Consider the following 15452-nt stretch of genomic DNA (forward strand, 5'->3'; position numbering starts at 1 on the left):
GTGCTCTTCCCTCTGAAGTTTTCTAACAGCCCCTCAGCCCAGACTCACAGCAGCTGCCATGTTTCAGGATGGAGCCGTGGGGCTCACTGGGTCCAGGGCCGAGCATTGTGGGACCTGCCAGGGCCCATGGGGGTGTCCCGGCATACAGAGGTAGGTGTCGACCATCTGCACTTCCCATCCCACCAGCAGAGCGTCCAACAGAGTGTCCACAGTGACCCAAAGGGGCTGAATCACGAACAGGATATGTAGGGAGGCGCTGATCACAGAGGGAGTAAGCGAGCGGCCAGAGCAGCAAAGGTTCAGGAGGGTGTCTGTTTTTAGAGGCTCGATGACGTTCCTCAGAGCCACCTCCAGGCTGGGCAGCTGGGCCGCTGACTGCTCGGGGCTGCGAGCTGTGAGCTGCCCCCATGCCCGGTGTGTGTGCTGTCCCTCCAGCCCCGGACACGGATGCCAAGGCCCTGCACTGACCACCCCAACTTGTAAAATTGTGCCAAAATATACCTGACAAAGAACTTGACCTCTGAACCATCCATGAGGGAACAGACAGCTCAGTGGCCGTTAGCACACTCCCACTATTGTGCAGCCACCACCCTCTGTCACCAGAACTTTCTCATGTCCCCAGACCTAATCTCTGACCCCGTGAACACACCTCCAGCCCCTGGCGCCCCTCCTGCTCTCCGCCACTGGGAATGGGGCTCCTCTAGGGGCCCCAGGGGAGTGGAGTCCCACAGGATTTGCCCCTCTGTGACAGGCTTGTTTCTGTGGACAGGTGGGTCCGAGCACCACCCCAGGCGGTTTTCAGTACTTCCAGCCCATTCAGTCTTTCTGTGGTGGGAGGTGCTGAGGACAGAGTTTAACTGGTTCTCCTTCCCTCTGAGCCTGTCCGACAGGTTTCTGGCTGGGCTGCCTGGGGTGCGGAGGGGGAGCCTCTCTGCCTGGGGAAGGAAATGGGGGTCAAACGTGCTCAGAGGCCCCGTGGGCAGCCGTGGGGTGGGGGAAGTGGGACAGGAAAGGCCCCCCGGAGCATGCCAGCAGGACGTGCCGTTTGCTAGAACCCCAGAAAAGGAAGCATATTTACAGAAGCCGGTGTCTGTGCACAGCCCGCTGGGCGGGTTTCCCAGGAGCGCGTCTACACCTGGGAGTGGGTTCCCTTCCCACAGCGAGTGTGAGGACTGGGTTGCAAGCCGAGAGGGCTGACAGAATTTGGGGCGATGGAAGAGTGCCCCTCCCTGCCCCCCCCCCCCCCCCCCCCCCCGTCCTGGGCCGAGGTTTCTCCTGAGCGCTGTCACCGTGACAGGAAAACCTTCTGGTGGCGCTGATGAGACTGTGGTCCTTCATGCAGGGGACCTGTGGCGTGAGTGTCCGTGCACCTCACACCGTGAGCCCCTCCTTACCCAGGAGGCCCAGGGACGAATGGGGCCCACGCCATTCTCGCAGACGAGAGTGCAGGCCGAAGGGTGGGGTTCCATCCAGGCGGGCAGGGAACCCACGAAGGACATGTCCGGCAGCGAGGATGAGGATTGAGGGGCCCGCTGGTCAGCACTGAAGTGCCAGGCCAGCCCTGTCACCCCAAGAGCTCCTGAAGCCATGGTTTCTCAGGGAAGGCCCTGGCTGATGGACGCTGGGAGGTCCAGCCAGACCCGCCCTTGTCTAAGAGACCATAAGGAAAGCATCCTTGGCGACACAGACATGACCCACCCCATCCTGCCAGGAGATTTGTGATAGGCGACATATTTTATTTCTGTTTTTGAAATTATTTCCAAGTGAATAAAGTTACAAACACAACAAAATACAGTTAGTGGTTTTTTTCCCAACAAACCTATTTTAGAGGTTTGTATACAAAAGAGAAAAAAGAGAACATTGAATTAAACGGCTGTGGGTTATCACACAATCACATAATTAAAAGATCATAACTCAAGTGGCAAAGGTGCTTTCATAAAAGACTAAGGAAGTGATGCTGAGTTTGTACAACCCTGACCGTTGGCATTCGTGGGTGGAGATCTGAGACACGAGAGCACTCCCGAGATTTTTCACTAACAGTTACTTCCTGTGGGAGCCCCACCGACTGGGCTCCCAGAAGGATGTGTAAACACAAGGAGCTGTAAAATCTGAAGCAGGCCTAGGCTTCTAGCCTCTAACTGTGCAGACATGCAGACCCCACCCTGTGGGCTAACAGGCTCACACAGAGAGGGTTTCTTCCCCTCCCCCCGCCCCCGCCACCGTGGGTCTCATTTACAAAGCCCAAGGTCTGCTGGCCGCCAACCTTCTGCAAGGGGTGTTTCCACACGGGGTGCCTGCGGGCCTGCCTTGTGTGGAGGCAGCGGCCGTGTCCACCGTGGAAGCACCTGTGTCCGTGGGGTCCTTAGACTCCACAGTCTTCACGTAACATGAGCACATGCTGACCACCGAAAAGTACCCTCGGAAAATCACCTTCAACTGCAAGCTTCCCACAGGCAGGGGACCTGCAGCCGTATTTGGTGAATGGGGAGAGGGCCAACCCCTCCCCCCCCCCCCCCCCCCCCCCCCCCCCGCCCTGCAGGTCACAGACTCACCCCCCACCGCTTGCCAGATGTTGGGAGGACCTGGGTGTATGACCTCCTTGAAGCTGCCATCTGGAGGAGATTCTGGTCGATTCTCCCACCACTTGGGCTGACACCACTCTGCGTTCTCCACTGGACTTTCTGGTCTATTTAAAAATAGCACAGTCCTACTCCTCGTTTTAAAAAGGGAACACTCGGTGAACGTAATATTTCTCTCTCCTCTGTCTGTCGTCACATTCTTTGCCAAACGTGGTCTCAGCCCCACTTCTGAACAAAGTATGAAGAAGGAAGGGGCCGGTAAGCCAGGTGGTGCCCGTCCAGCCCCCCGCTAGATGCCTCTCCTGCCCAGGCGCCCCCTGGGGTTGTGGCTCCAGGAAGCCAGCCGCAGATGAGGCTCAGCCTTCCCGAGACACCTGGGTCGGGGGCACTGGGCCCCCAGCAGGGGACACACCGTTCTGCGGCAGAGGACCCCAAGTTTGAGCCACACATGGCAGATGAGGCGTCGCCCAAGGGCCCCCTCACCCACGGTTGGGGTCCACACCCAGGAGCCCAGACACGGGCCGGGCAGCCCCGTGGGCACATTCACAACTGTCACACACCCCAGGTCCCGCTGCGGGGCCCTCCCTGTGCGCCCCCAGTGTGGTTCCTGCTCAGCTGGGGGCCCCGCACCACCATCCAGGCCTGGCACATTCTGGCATCTGCTCGGGGCTTGTGGGCTCTGGACACCCCAGCTGTGGAAGGTGCCACCCTGCAGCCTGGAACCCGATGGCCCGAGTGGGGGGCAGGAAGCGAGCCCACCCCAGGACAAAACACACCGTATGCCTCCTGCTTAGCCCTTCCAGAAGCTCCACACACCTGTGTCACCTCAGGTGGCCCTGGGAGGAGGCGCCCCGCCCTGCACAGGATGAGCCTGGACAACCCAGTTCTCTCTGAGCACTTTCCCTGCACGGACATTGTAGGCAGAGGATCAGATCACGGCACGCGTCAAGGAAGCTTCTACAGGACAGGTAGAGATGGTGTAGACAACTGCCCTGACGGGCAGCAAGCAGCAAGACGTGTCTGAGGAGCGGGAGCCCCCCATGAGGGGGGTCACGAGCGCGGGGTGCGTGGGCCAGCGGGCACAGCCTTCCCCCGCTGTCGGCTCTCACGAGCTGCTTCATGGCCCAGAACACGTGCGCTGTGACATTGAGAGTTCAAGACTGTACATGAGGTGTGACCCCAATCGTGGCTGTGCCTTAGAAACACTGAGGGAAAAGCAGCCCACAACAATAACAAGTTATCTTGAGGCAACGTGATTATCAGTGGTTTTTATTTCCTTCCTCCCACTTGTACACAGACTCAAATATTCTAGCCGCAAACGGATGGTCTCAGTGACCAGAAAGCAAGGAACAACACACAACGCCCCAGGCAAAGTGGCAAGACTCCTGTGTTCTCAGGATACAGCAGGACAGGCAGCTGGGGATAGGGGGGACGCGGCCCTGTGGCCTCTCACTGTCCCCACCACTTGGTGCTGCAAGAATGCTCCTGCAGAACTGCGCGTTTGAAAACAGTGCTGAACGCAAACTCCCATCCCTGTGCCCCGTCCCTTCCTGTGGGACAATGCGGGTGGTCTGTCCTGCTCTGGCCCCAAGGGCACATCGTGGGCAACTGCCCCCCCCAGCCCGAGCCAAGCTGAGGGGGCCGTGCAGGGGGTGCTGGGCCAGTCAGGGGCCGCAGCCTGACGCCCGCCCTGTTGGTTGGTGTCTGCCGAGGACTCCACCACGGGAAAGGCGCCTTCAAAGTCCAGGCCGGCCAGAGCCACCAAGACAGGACAGGAGAGACACACACAAGGCTGACCACCAAACTTTTAGTTAAAGAACTAAAACAACACAGCTCAACACAGAGACAGAAACGTGTGCCTGGACGCCTTAAGCACAGTAAAGAAAGGGACGCTCAGGGACAAGTGTCTGGATGTCCTGAGGGCCTCCCTCATCAGCCACACAGTTCCAGAGTGCAGACTCCCCAGACTGGTCACCGGAGACTGAGAGGGACCGCCACACAGAGCCCTGCATGCACGTGTCCGAGGCCATGTGTTTGGAGGCAGGAAAACAGTCTAGAGCCTGGGTTAAGGTGTGGAAACCGACGTGCCAGACGTGTCAGAGGTTTGGGGGCCGGGCCTCACTTCGGAAGCTCAAACGTGTCGCTGGCTCTGATGGTTGTGGGTCTGAAGGACAGATCGAAGGACCTCTGGTCGCTGAAGCTCTGGGCTCTATACTTTGCGAAGCGTGCCAGCCTTCTGTGGTGCTCATGCTCCACCGCACCTCTCCCTGCCGCAGGAGTGTGTGAGGGCCCCTCTTGGGCTGGGGCACAGAGAGCGGGCACCACGGAGCCCTGCGCTGGCTCGGGGCCAGAGGGCCACGGCCTTTCTCCCACCCGGTGTGGTGCTCCAGGCCCTCCCTGGCCACCCCTGGGGCCCGGTCCCTGGGACATCCTGCTTGGATCTGTAGTGGCCACTGCTTCTGAGGAGCTGTTGGCGGGGCCCACCGAGCTGCGGGACACCATCCCGCCAGCCTGGGCACTGTATCCCAAACGGGGGCTCTCTGCACGCCAAGCCTGCTGCCCCTGCACACGTTCTAGGCCCTTCTTGGGGTGTTGACCAGTCTCCATCTTGGTGGCCCCCGTGTCCGGACCACTGCCCACCTGGACCCCCCAGGGCCGTTTCTGACCCTCTTCAGCAGCACATGACCCAGGCTCCCGACCCCGGAGAGCTATCCCTTTCTCCAGGGGACCACCAAGCCTCATGGGCCCTGCGGCCCTCTCCTCCAGTGCCCCCAGGCCTGCCAGAGGTTGATGTGTGCCCCTGTCCTCCACTCCCTCTGGGACACCAGACCTTAGGAGGGATGCAGGCGGCAGCTGCACCTGGAGATCTGGGCACTTTGGGGGCACCCGGCCTCCCCGCTGCCCTTCTGCTGCCACCCGAGAAGCCTCCGCACTGGGAGGCACCTGCTTTTCAGGCAGGATGCGCTTGTCTTCCTTGTTCGGTTGGTTCTGGGGAGGCCCGGCGCCAGCACTGCCCTGGGTCGTGGGGTGAGCCCAGCCTGGGACTGCGGACAGGTCGCCCCCGCATGGGCTCCCGTGTCTGGCTGTGGCACCTCTGCCCCCTGCACCTGTGCTAGCTTCGCTCTCCGCCGCAGCGCGCGTGCACAAGGGGACCCCCGCCTCCGGCAGGGCCGCGGCCCGGGCCTCAGGGGTCCCCCCCGAGCCTCCACAGACACCGCTCCCTGTTGCTCCGAGCCCGTGGTGCCTCCAGGACACGGCTGGCACGGAACCGAGCGGGTGGCTGGCGGCCGGGGCACGAGCCTCTGCTGCGGGGCTGCAGTGCGGTGACGGGGGTCGGCCCTCAGCCTCCCGCACAGGCTTCCGCTCTCCAGCCACGACGTTTACCGGGCTCGGGGCGCTACCGGGCGCTGCTGTGGTGTGACTCTCCGCGGCTCCTGGGACCTCGGTACTCGGTTTGGGGCGTTCACTGAGGGAGGTGGGTCTGTCCCCACCCAGGCCGGTGCTGGAGCGCCCTGCGGCCCGCAGGCCGGACCGGGCTGAGCCCCTCCGTGGCGGCCCTCCGGGCTCTTGCTCGCGCAGGCCGTTCTCGTGCGCGGAGGCCGCTCTGTCGGACTTCGTCCCGCCGCGGCCGGGGGCCCAGTGTCCGTCCCCTCCCCACTGATTCTCCGAGGCCGTGGGATGATGCGATGGGGCGTCCTCGCCACGGGCGCGCCCGTCACCTGCTGCTGGCGACGGATGCTTCTGGCAGGCGGGCTCAGGCGCGCCCTGCCCCGCCGCTCCCTCAGGATGCCGGAGCCAGAGCGCGTTTCGGTCCCCAGCGCTGCGCGTGTTTTCCTTTCCCCGCGTGGGACTTTGCTGCGGACCAGCCGCTGACAGGTCCCGACCCACGCTGGCGGCGCCCCTTGCAGGCGAGACACTCAGGGTTTCCAGGGAGCCCCGCCGTGGCCCCGCCGACCCGCTGCGGCCCGCGCTGGCTGCCCTGGTAGCCTCGCCGCCTACCCGCGCGGGACAAGGCTCTGGAGCACTTGGAAGCCCACCCCGGCCCCCGGCCCCGCCCCCACGCACGCCCCCGTCCACATCCCCGCCCTCGGCCACACGCCCGCTCCAAGCCACGCCCACACGCCCGCCCCCAGCCCCACTCACAGCCCCGCCCACACACCCGCCCCCGGCCTCAATCCTGCCCCCAGCCCCATCCCCGCCCCTAGCCCCAATCGCGACCCCGCCCACACACCCGTCCCCGACCCCAATCCCGCCCCCAGCCCCACTCACGACCCCGCCCACACGCCCGCCCCCAACCACATCCCCTCCCCTAGCCCCACTCACGACCCCGCCCCCAACCACGCCCACACTCCCGCCCCCTACCCCAATCCCGCCCACGTCCCCAGCCCCACTCAGGACCCCGCCCACACCCCCACCCTCGCCCACACTCCCGCCCCCAACCACGCCCACACTCCCGCCCCCAATCCCGCCCACGTCCCCGCCCCCAGACCCACTCACGACCCCGCCCCCAACCCCGCCCCCAGTCCCTCCCATGCCCATACCCCCTACCCCCCTCCAACCCGCGATCCCGACCCCGCCCATACCCCCGTCCCGGCTCACGCCTCCACCCCAGCCCCCAACTCCGCCCTCGCCCCCGCCCCCACTCACGCTCCTGCCCCCATTTACTCTCCCACCCCAAGCCCTAGGCCCAACCCCAACCCGGCCCCCAGCCCCGCCCCCGCCCCCACTCACGCCCACACTCTCACCTCGGCCCCCGTCCCCGCTCCCTCCGCCGCCCATGCCCCCACCCCCATTTACGCCTCCTCCCCCATCCGCACCCCTGTCCGTACCCACATCCCCACCGCTCCGAAGACTAGAACCCTTGTCTCCACCACCTGGTGCCTTTGGCAGCGCGGCGGGAGGCGGCATTTCGTGCACGAGCGGCCGCCTGACCATTATCTGGGGAGGCTCGGCGGCTGGCTGTGCGCGCCGCAGGGCCTGAACCGCGGGCACCGCAAGTGGCGGGACACGTCCCGCTACCTTCTGTTCCGGGAAAGTCTGCTGCATGGCGAACAGGGGATCTCGCTCCGAGCCTGGGGTCGCTACTTCTGTTTCATCCTCAGAACTGCAAACTGTCAGGGCCACCTCGGGGGCCACCCCTGCTTGTGCCCTCGGGGGTCCAGGCCACAGGCCCGTCCTGGCTCCCCCCGGCCCCCAGGTGTGCTGTGCAGAGTCCCCTGCGGGGGGGTCCCCCGTCCTGTCCTCTCTTGCTGCCCCAGCATGCCCAGGGCTGGCTGGTTTGAGTGGGGCCACCCTGGGCTCACAGCCAGAAAGGGCCTCACCCCTGTGGGAGGCAGAAGCGGGGTCTGGCTTGGAAACAGGCTTGGGCCCCACACCCAGGAACCCGGCTTCCAGACTATCCCCAGGAGCCGTGGCACTGGGTGCTGGGGGCTGTTCGGGGTGCCCACCAGGCTGCCCCCATCCCGCTGTTTTATTCTCCCTGGATGCCGCGTCCCCTGCGCTGGACACGCGCCCCCGGTCGGAGTGGCCGATTTTGGCGCAGTGGGACAGCCAGCTCCTGGGGCTGCAGACGACGGTGGCAATGTTGAAGGCCAGCACTGGCTCAGCGGTGCAGGCCAGGAAGCGGGCTAGTGGCGTCCGGATGCAGGTGCTGGCCATGGTGGCTGTGCAGAGCACACGGGCCTCCGGTCGGTGCGTCTTCCTCCTGCGCAGGCCCTTCTTCCTCCCCTCCGTGCGGAGCGGCAGCACGCTGGCCTCGGAGCAGAGACAGCCGCTTTGCTCAAACTTCGCCCGCAGCCTGGACAGGACAGAGCCCCTCTTGCTGGCCGGCTTTGGCAGGGGCCCTCTGGCAGCTTCCGGCTTCTCACACACGTTTTTCTCCTCTGCCGCCAAGAATATCTTCAGAATGTTCTTCACGGTGCCCTTTCCCCCGGTGGGGAGGCCACGCCGGGACTTCTCGTTGCACAGCGGCTCCCCGTCCTGCGCCGTGCGGCCGGCTCCCTCCCGGGCCTTGTCCAGAAGCTTGTTGATGGTGGCGGTGACCAAGCTCCTGCTGGGGCCCTGCTTGTCCTTGAAGATCAGCCTCCCCACCTCCCGGGTCTTCTTGAGGCGGGGCTCTCGGCCAGTGCCCATGAACTTGGCCTGCAGCAGCTGAAAGCATGTGGGCCGCCGGTGGGCGTCCTGAGTATCCTGAGCGCGGCTGACCCTGCTCTCCCTGCCCTCTGATCCCCGGGTGGGAGGAGGCCCTGGGGGCCTGTCCTGGAGGTCAGTGATGTAGAGCAGCAGACTGCTGAGGATGGCACGGGCTGCAGGGTCACACGTCACACTGCTGACCTTCTTTCTCAGGGCTTGGGCATCAATGGGCTTCTTACCGCCACAAATCTTCCCTCGCTTGGAGCTGTAGGAAAAAAGAAATCAATCGTCATAGATTTTAATCATCGTTTTTCCCACGGTGACTCCATCGAACATTTCAAACACCCCAAGAAGTCCAGGAGGAAGGGCAGAGGAGACTAGGAGACATGAGGGATGCCCATTGCCTCTCGGGCCAGTGTCCCCTGCCCACTCCTAACCCACTATCCCATCAAAGGCTTTGGGACGCTGGTGTTAAATAGCTCTGTGGCAGCACTTTGGAAAACTAATGTGCATGTGCAAAGTATTTGAGTTTTTAAAAAATGGAGATATTATGCTTGCACAAATAGGAAAAAAGCATAGAGAATTTATATTTTCTGTGGGGTTCTTGCATATCTAACTTTAATTATGGGAAATGAAACTAACACCACTGGTATATCCGACATCCTCCCAGTGCTGAGTCCCTGAGAGCAATCTGGAAGACTGCGGGTCCCAGGCGGGATGAGGGTCCCCTGGAGCCAGAGGAAGTGGTCTTTGCTGCAGAGTGGGGGGGAAGGCTGGGGCGCCCGCTGAGGCTTGCATTCCTGAGCCCCCAGAGAAACCCTGAGGCTGAGGGCCCTGAGCCCCTGTCCCCTGCAGCCCTGTCCCCAGGAGATGCTTCTCAGCACCTCGGCCACAGTCCCCACACCTCAACCTAGCCACTGACAAGTCTGGGGTGTCTGGTCCTCGATGGGGCTTCTCTCTCCTGAGCAGCCTGGCACTGGAGGTCCCCCCCACCCCCAGCCCCATGGGCACAGCCATTCCAACCTCTCCAAGTGGCTCCTCTGTGAAGACACACCCAGAATACAGCCCAGCCATTCCCAGGAGCCCACAAGGACGCAGAGCAGGGACCATGACACACTGCTGTTTATGACACCAAAGACTCAGAAACGTTCTAAGCATGCACCCCCCCACCCCCCTCCGCGGCTGCCCAAATTCGGGCATGGCCCCGGTGCAGCGAGAGCTCCGCCCACACAGGGCGGTGCTCACTGAGCGGTTAGAAACGCGAAACGCAGCTGCAGAGCTGTGTGTGGACCTGGGCCCAACCGTGTTGTCTGACTGAAACTGGATGGGAAGGTAACATACAAAGACTTTTCTTTTCGGCCTTTATGTATTTCCCAGAAAGGAGCGCTCTGAAGGCAGAGGCCACATGCACACGTGCTTGTAAACAGCGGTCAGGAGCCTGGTGAGCCTGTGTGCCGGGGTCGCGGGTGGTCCATCAGGTGGCAGCCTGACCCCAGGCCGCACTTGGGGCGCCGGTGCCTGGCAGCGGGTCCTCTCCAGGAAGAAAACCTCAGGCACCTGCCCCCGCAGGCTCCCCAAACCCCCAGGTCACCTGGCTGCAGTCAGTCGGTGCCGAGCGGCCACTTTGCTGTTGTGGGACGCCAGAGGACTGGTGAGAGCAGAGTCCAGCAGCTCCACCGCCATGTCTGACTCCGGCGGCTGCCAGGGGCCTGGGAACCTGCCTCTCCGGCTGCCGCTGGCCCAGGCCTCCCCTTGCCAACGCCTGAGACAGCGGGGGCTCCTTCCTAGACTCAGACAGCTGTGGGCTTGGACAGCTGCCCTGGTGAGCCAGGCTCCTGAAACAAAACTGAAACCCAAACCCAGGCCCGGGCCGGAGGCCAGCCGGCTGGCCACAGGGGACAGGTGCTCAAAGCTCCAGGGGAAGCCAGGCCGCGGCTGCGCGGGTCTGGCGGCAGGAGCGAAGGGCTCTGGGGTACACTGGGAGCTGCGACCCCCAAGAAGGCGGTGTCCTCTCCGCAGGCGGGTGCCCAGGACACCCACACCCCGGACCCCAGGATTAGGGGCCGCAGAACAGCAGGCCGACTCCAGTGTTGCTGGGGCGGCGTTTGGTGCCTCCTGTTCCCTCGGAGAAGGCCGGCAGTCTCCAGCCACGTGTGCCAGGGCCCAGCTGTGGCTTGCCCCACCCCCGGGGGTCCCTCTCCCTCTACCCTCTGCAAGGTCACCAGACACCTCGCTTTACCTGCGGAGGTAGGTTGTCAGAGGCCAGCTTGGGGCTTGGTGGTCCAGGCTTCCTCCAGAGCCCGCGAGCCTCCTCTCCCCACCTTGCCAAGGCAGTCCCCCGAGTCCCAGACCCGCCGGGCCGCTCTGATCCTCACCGTAGGCATTGCAGCCTGGCGGGTAGCTCGGTTGGCGGCACCTTTTAGTTCGGTAGAGGCGCACCGACCTCGGGCGGCCCTGGGTCTCTTCAGGGCCAATCAGCCTGAAGCCCCAGCCGCTGCCCCCGCCACTGCCCCGGCTTAGCTCGCTCTGCCTGGTTCTCGCTGCTGCCCTGCAGGTACCCGTGCGGAGCATGCTCAGGGGGCCCCACGGTGCAGGGGCCTCAGGGTCCGGCCGACACTGGATCTCTCGGGCATGTGACACGGGGCTGACACCCCTCCCCACACACACAGCCCACGGCCATCAGCCCCCAAGTTCCTCTGCGCTGCCAGCACACTGCGTGCGTGTATCTTGCGTCGGCATCGTGGGGATTCGGCTTCCGCTGTTTCCAGCATGGGGGGCAGGCGGGGACGGGCTCCTGCTGCGGGCGAGGTGTGGCCATGCCTCTGCACCCGCATCTGGTGCCGTCCACGCTTGTGCCCCTCCTTCGGGGACCCTGTCCACCCTCTGAGGACGCGGGGAGCCCGGCCCCACTGGAGCCTGCTCCGCACTCCCAGCAGGACCCCAGGCTGAGCGACCTCGGCCTGTCTACGTGGTGCCCAGTGAGCGTCTGCGAGGCGTCCACATCTGGCTCCGAGCCCACGCCAGCAGGGCCTCGGTCAGTGCTGAAGAGCTCCATGCTGCGGCCAAGAGACCGCCTGTCACTGTCACCATGCGCTTCCGTCAGTGGGCCTTGAGTGGCCCCTCGGGGAACAGTGGCCTCCGCAGTGCCTGCCACCCGCACCCCATGCAGGGGCCTCTGGGCCCAGGAGGGGCCTGGTGGGGGTGTGGAGATGAGGTCCTTCTGGCCGTGCCAGCCACCCCCTGCTTGGCCTTTCCGGTCACCTTCATGACTGTGGGTTGAGTCACTCGATGGCTGAAATAGCTCTGGGGACATTCTGACATGTGAGCACAGCCCCCTGAGGACCTGCCATGTGGCCTCTTCTGCCCCTCCACGTTCCCTGCCTCCGGGTGCTGTGACCCCACAGTCCAACAGAAAGACGGAGAATTGGGCTGGCATCAGGTTTGTGCCAACTTCCCATCTGAACCCAAGGCGGCTCTGGAAGGAGGTCAGAGTGACAGAAAGCTGGATGTGGACCGCTCCCCATTTCTCTGCCATTGGCCTGCAGGCACCGGGGTCACCGGACGCCTCCCTCCAAGATCTCCAACCCAGGGGGTGCGGATGGCCCCTCCGTGCTGGGAGGCGTCTTCATGACAGCAGGTGCGGGCTCCAGCCCAGGGCTTCCGGCCACACCACGTTTGCACCTTCTCACGCTGACCGTGTCATCCAGGCACCACTTGGCCTCTTGCTAAGCTCCAGCCCCCTGTACTCATTACGGCTGGCTTTTACCTACCAGCCCCCACCCCCCTCACCCCCCCACCCCCGGGAGGGCTGCGACCAGCTTCCTGCTTCCACTGCCACCTAAAAACGGTTTTCACTCCCAGAGATCCAAGACATACAGGCTGATATGCAGGGGATTAGCCAGGACCACACGGTCCTTTTTCAGGCAAGCCCTGCCTTGCCAAGGTGGCCTCACCTCCAGCCGGATGTGTGCAAGATTCAGGAGAATGCCCCTGGCAACAGACGCAGAAGTGTGACTGCATGGGCAACAGCCTCCATGAACACAATACCTCTCCTCTGCTCAGCCTGCTTCCAGCCATCTCTGCTCTCCTGCCCTCTACCCCAGAGAAACGCTGAGCTCTGTTTGCAGGATGCTTGTGTGGTGCGTGTTCACGACACAGCTGAGCTGGGCTCCCGCCCTCCCTGCAGGGACATGCCACCTGGTGCCCAGGCCATGAGCACTGGCCATCGATTGGTTCCCAGCTCATTCCTACCCCAGGGCCTTTGCACAAGCTGTTCCCTCTGCTTTGCACAGTCTGCCCTCCTGAGGTCACTATGCAAGCTCACGACGCACCGTGCCCCAGTGCACCCACTGCCTGGGGTCTCCATCCCTGTAGACCCCAGTCATCACTGCCTGAGACTCCAGCTCAGTTTCAAGCACACTCATTTGTCTGCCTGCACGTGGGCAGGACACCCATCTGTTCTGCACCCCCCTGGGGCTTGCAGCGAGGTCTGGCAGGGCCCCTGCCATTCGAGGCTCTGGCTCACCCTGCCGTTGTTGCCAGGGGTGAGGGATGCAGGCCTGTGCACCTCGAGTGTCACCTGGCAGCTCATCTCCCTGCTGTGCTCTGTCCCAGCCGCACACTGAGCCTTCCCGCCTGCGACAGCTGCACTCCTGATGAGCTCCTATGCATCCTTCACGACCCATTTCAGGTGCCCTCCTCAGTGGAGGCTTTCCCAGTGGCCTGACTGTGCTGCCCCCACTGGTCCTGTGGATGCCCCTCTTTCACTCGAGGGGTACCTGCATGGCCCTCTGAGCCCCAAAAGTCACTGAATTGGAATGGCCAGTGGTGTGAACTCTCCTGCGGGCCTGGACATGTGCTCTTGTGGAGGCAAGGTCTCTCACTGGGGCCTTTGATGACTGCCTGACCCTGGACTTGCAGGCAGGCCCAGCACATCCTTCTTTGGCCCCACACGCCTGGCCTGAAATAGCATGTGGATGGACGGTCCCCATGCCGCAGCGAGGACAGTTGTGGCTGAAACAGCATGTGGATGGATGGTCTCCGTGCTGCAGTGAGGACAGTTGTGGGAGCACCAAACACCAGCAGTTTGCTCCTCAAAGCCAAGCGTGTTTCCGTCTTGTCAGTGTTTTCCAAAGGCAGTCTGGGGTCTGGGCTGCTGCCCCTGCCTGTGGGTGCGGGCGGACGTCCCCGAGCCCATCCCTGGGCAGGACCAGAACACCTCTCTCCAGGGCCAGTGTAAACATCGCGGCCGAAATAAACTCTCCTGATGGTTCCGTTGGCACCTCTGGCGACCGAGAGGTCACCTGGAAATACAAGGACACTGGAGGGTCAGCATGCAGGACAGTCCCCTGGCTGAGACCCTCTACCCCACCTGACCTCAAAAGGCCAGCAGCGGCTGGTCCCTTGGGGCTCCCAGGGGTGCCTGCCTGGCCCTCACCGTCGACTTTATCAGCAGGCACTGGTCTGCCCTGGGCTGACCTGTGCCCCCTCTGTGTTCGTCAGCGTGTCCTGGGGCAGCAAGGGGACGTCCCTAGGGCCCCGTGTCCTCTTGTGAGACATGGGGTCTCCTGGCACGGTTGGGAAGACAGACTGGTCTCCTGGCAGCCACCCCTCCCCACCCCTCCCACACTTCTCTTGTTGTGGTGCTCAGAGGCTTATACCCAGAGTGCAGAGCCCCGTGGCAGCCAGGTCCGTGAGCCACATCCCAGGTCCCCTGTTCCTCTGTGACCTGCACTCACCCTTTCCTGCCCCTTGGAGAGTGAGCCTGGGGCCTGACCCCGCCTGCTGCCCCTACAGAGGCACTCCCTGTGGGCACTTGGTGGCCACCTCACCCAGCAGGCCACTTCTGCTGCCCAGAGCCTGCAGTCCGGCTGACTGAGGCCCTGGGGCTGATGCAGGCAGGCAGGCGCCCCTCCCCTCACGCCAGGGCGCAGCCACGCTGGGAGCATCTGTGCTGTGTCCTCACTGAGAGACACTGGGCCCATGTGGCCCAATATTAATGGCAGCGATTGGCCCAGTTGGTGCTGCTGGGTGAGAGAGATCTTTGGGCTATTTTGTGGCTTTTTGTGTATTTTAACGTTCTTGAAAACAAGCTATCAGAATGGGGCAGGATGAACGCAGGGCCAAGAGCCCACAGGTGGGCTCCGGGCCCTGAAGGCACCGGCGCCCACAGGCCTGGAGGTCTCCCTGGTGTCTGTGTCCCCATGACCTCCTCGGAAATAAGGGGTATTTCCAGTTCCCTCTGTGGACACCTGTTTCCTGTGCTGTCTGGTCCAGGTGCCTGTGGGCCCAGGGCTGGGGGCAAGTCTGGCTGAACTGGGGAGGCCGGCGGGTGGCTCACAAGCAGGAGCTGGGCCGTCAGGCAGGCTGGGTTCGAATTCTCCATTCATGAGGGGCTCTGACCGCCCTTGCACAATGGGCTGGGATAGCACCAGGCACTGCCTCTCTGACCTGGGGGACCCCCCCAGTGGTGGGGCTGAGGCCCGTGTGCACCTGTGGGTGGCCCTTTGGCCCCTCCGAGTAGACCCTTCTGATCTCATCTCCCCAGCTGTCAGAGGGGCTCCAGTGTCTGGCAGACACACTGCTACCTGCCTTCCAGATATGGAAACATGGGGAACAACGATTCAAGATCTAAACACAAAACTTCTTCACCAAAGAGCCTGGGAACAGGAATTAATCAAATGAGCCTGAAGTCTGGAAACTTGTGAGCAGAACAGAGGACCTGCTCCACCACTGGAGCTT

Source organism: Panthera leo, chromosome A1 (genome assembly GCF_018350215.1).
Source record: "Panthera leo isolate Ple1 chromosome A1, P.leo_Ple1_pat1.1, whole genome shotgun sequence".
NCBI classification, from domain to species: domain Eukaryota; kingdom Metazoa; phylum Chordata; class Mammalia; order Carnivora; family Felidae; genus Panthera; species Panthera leo.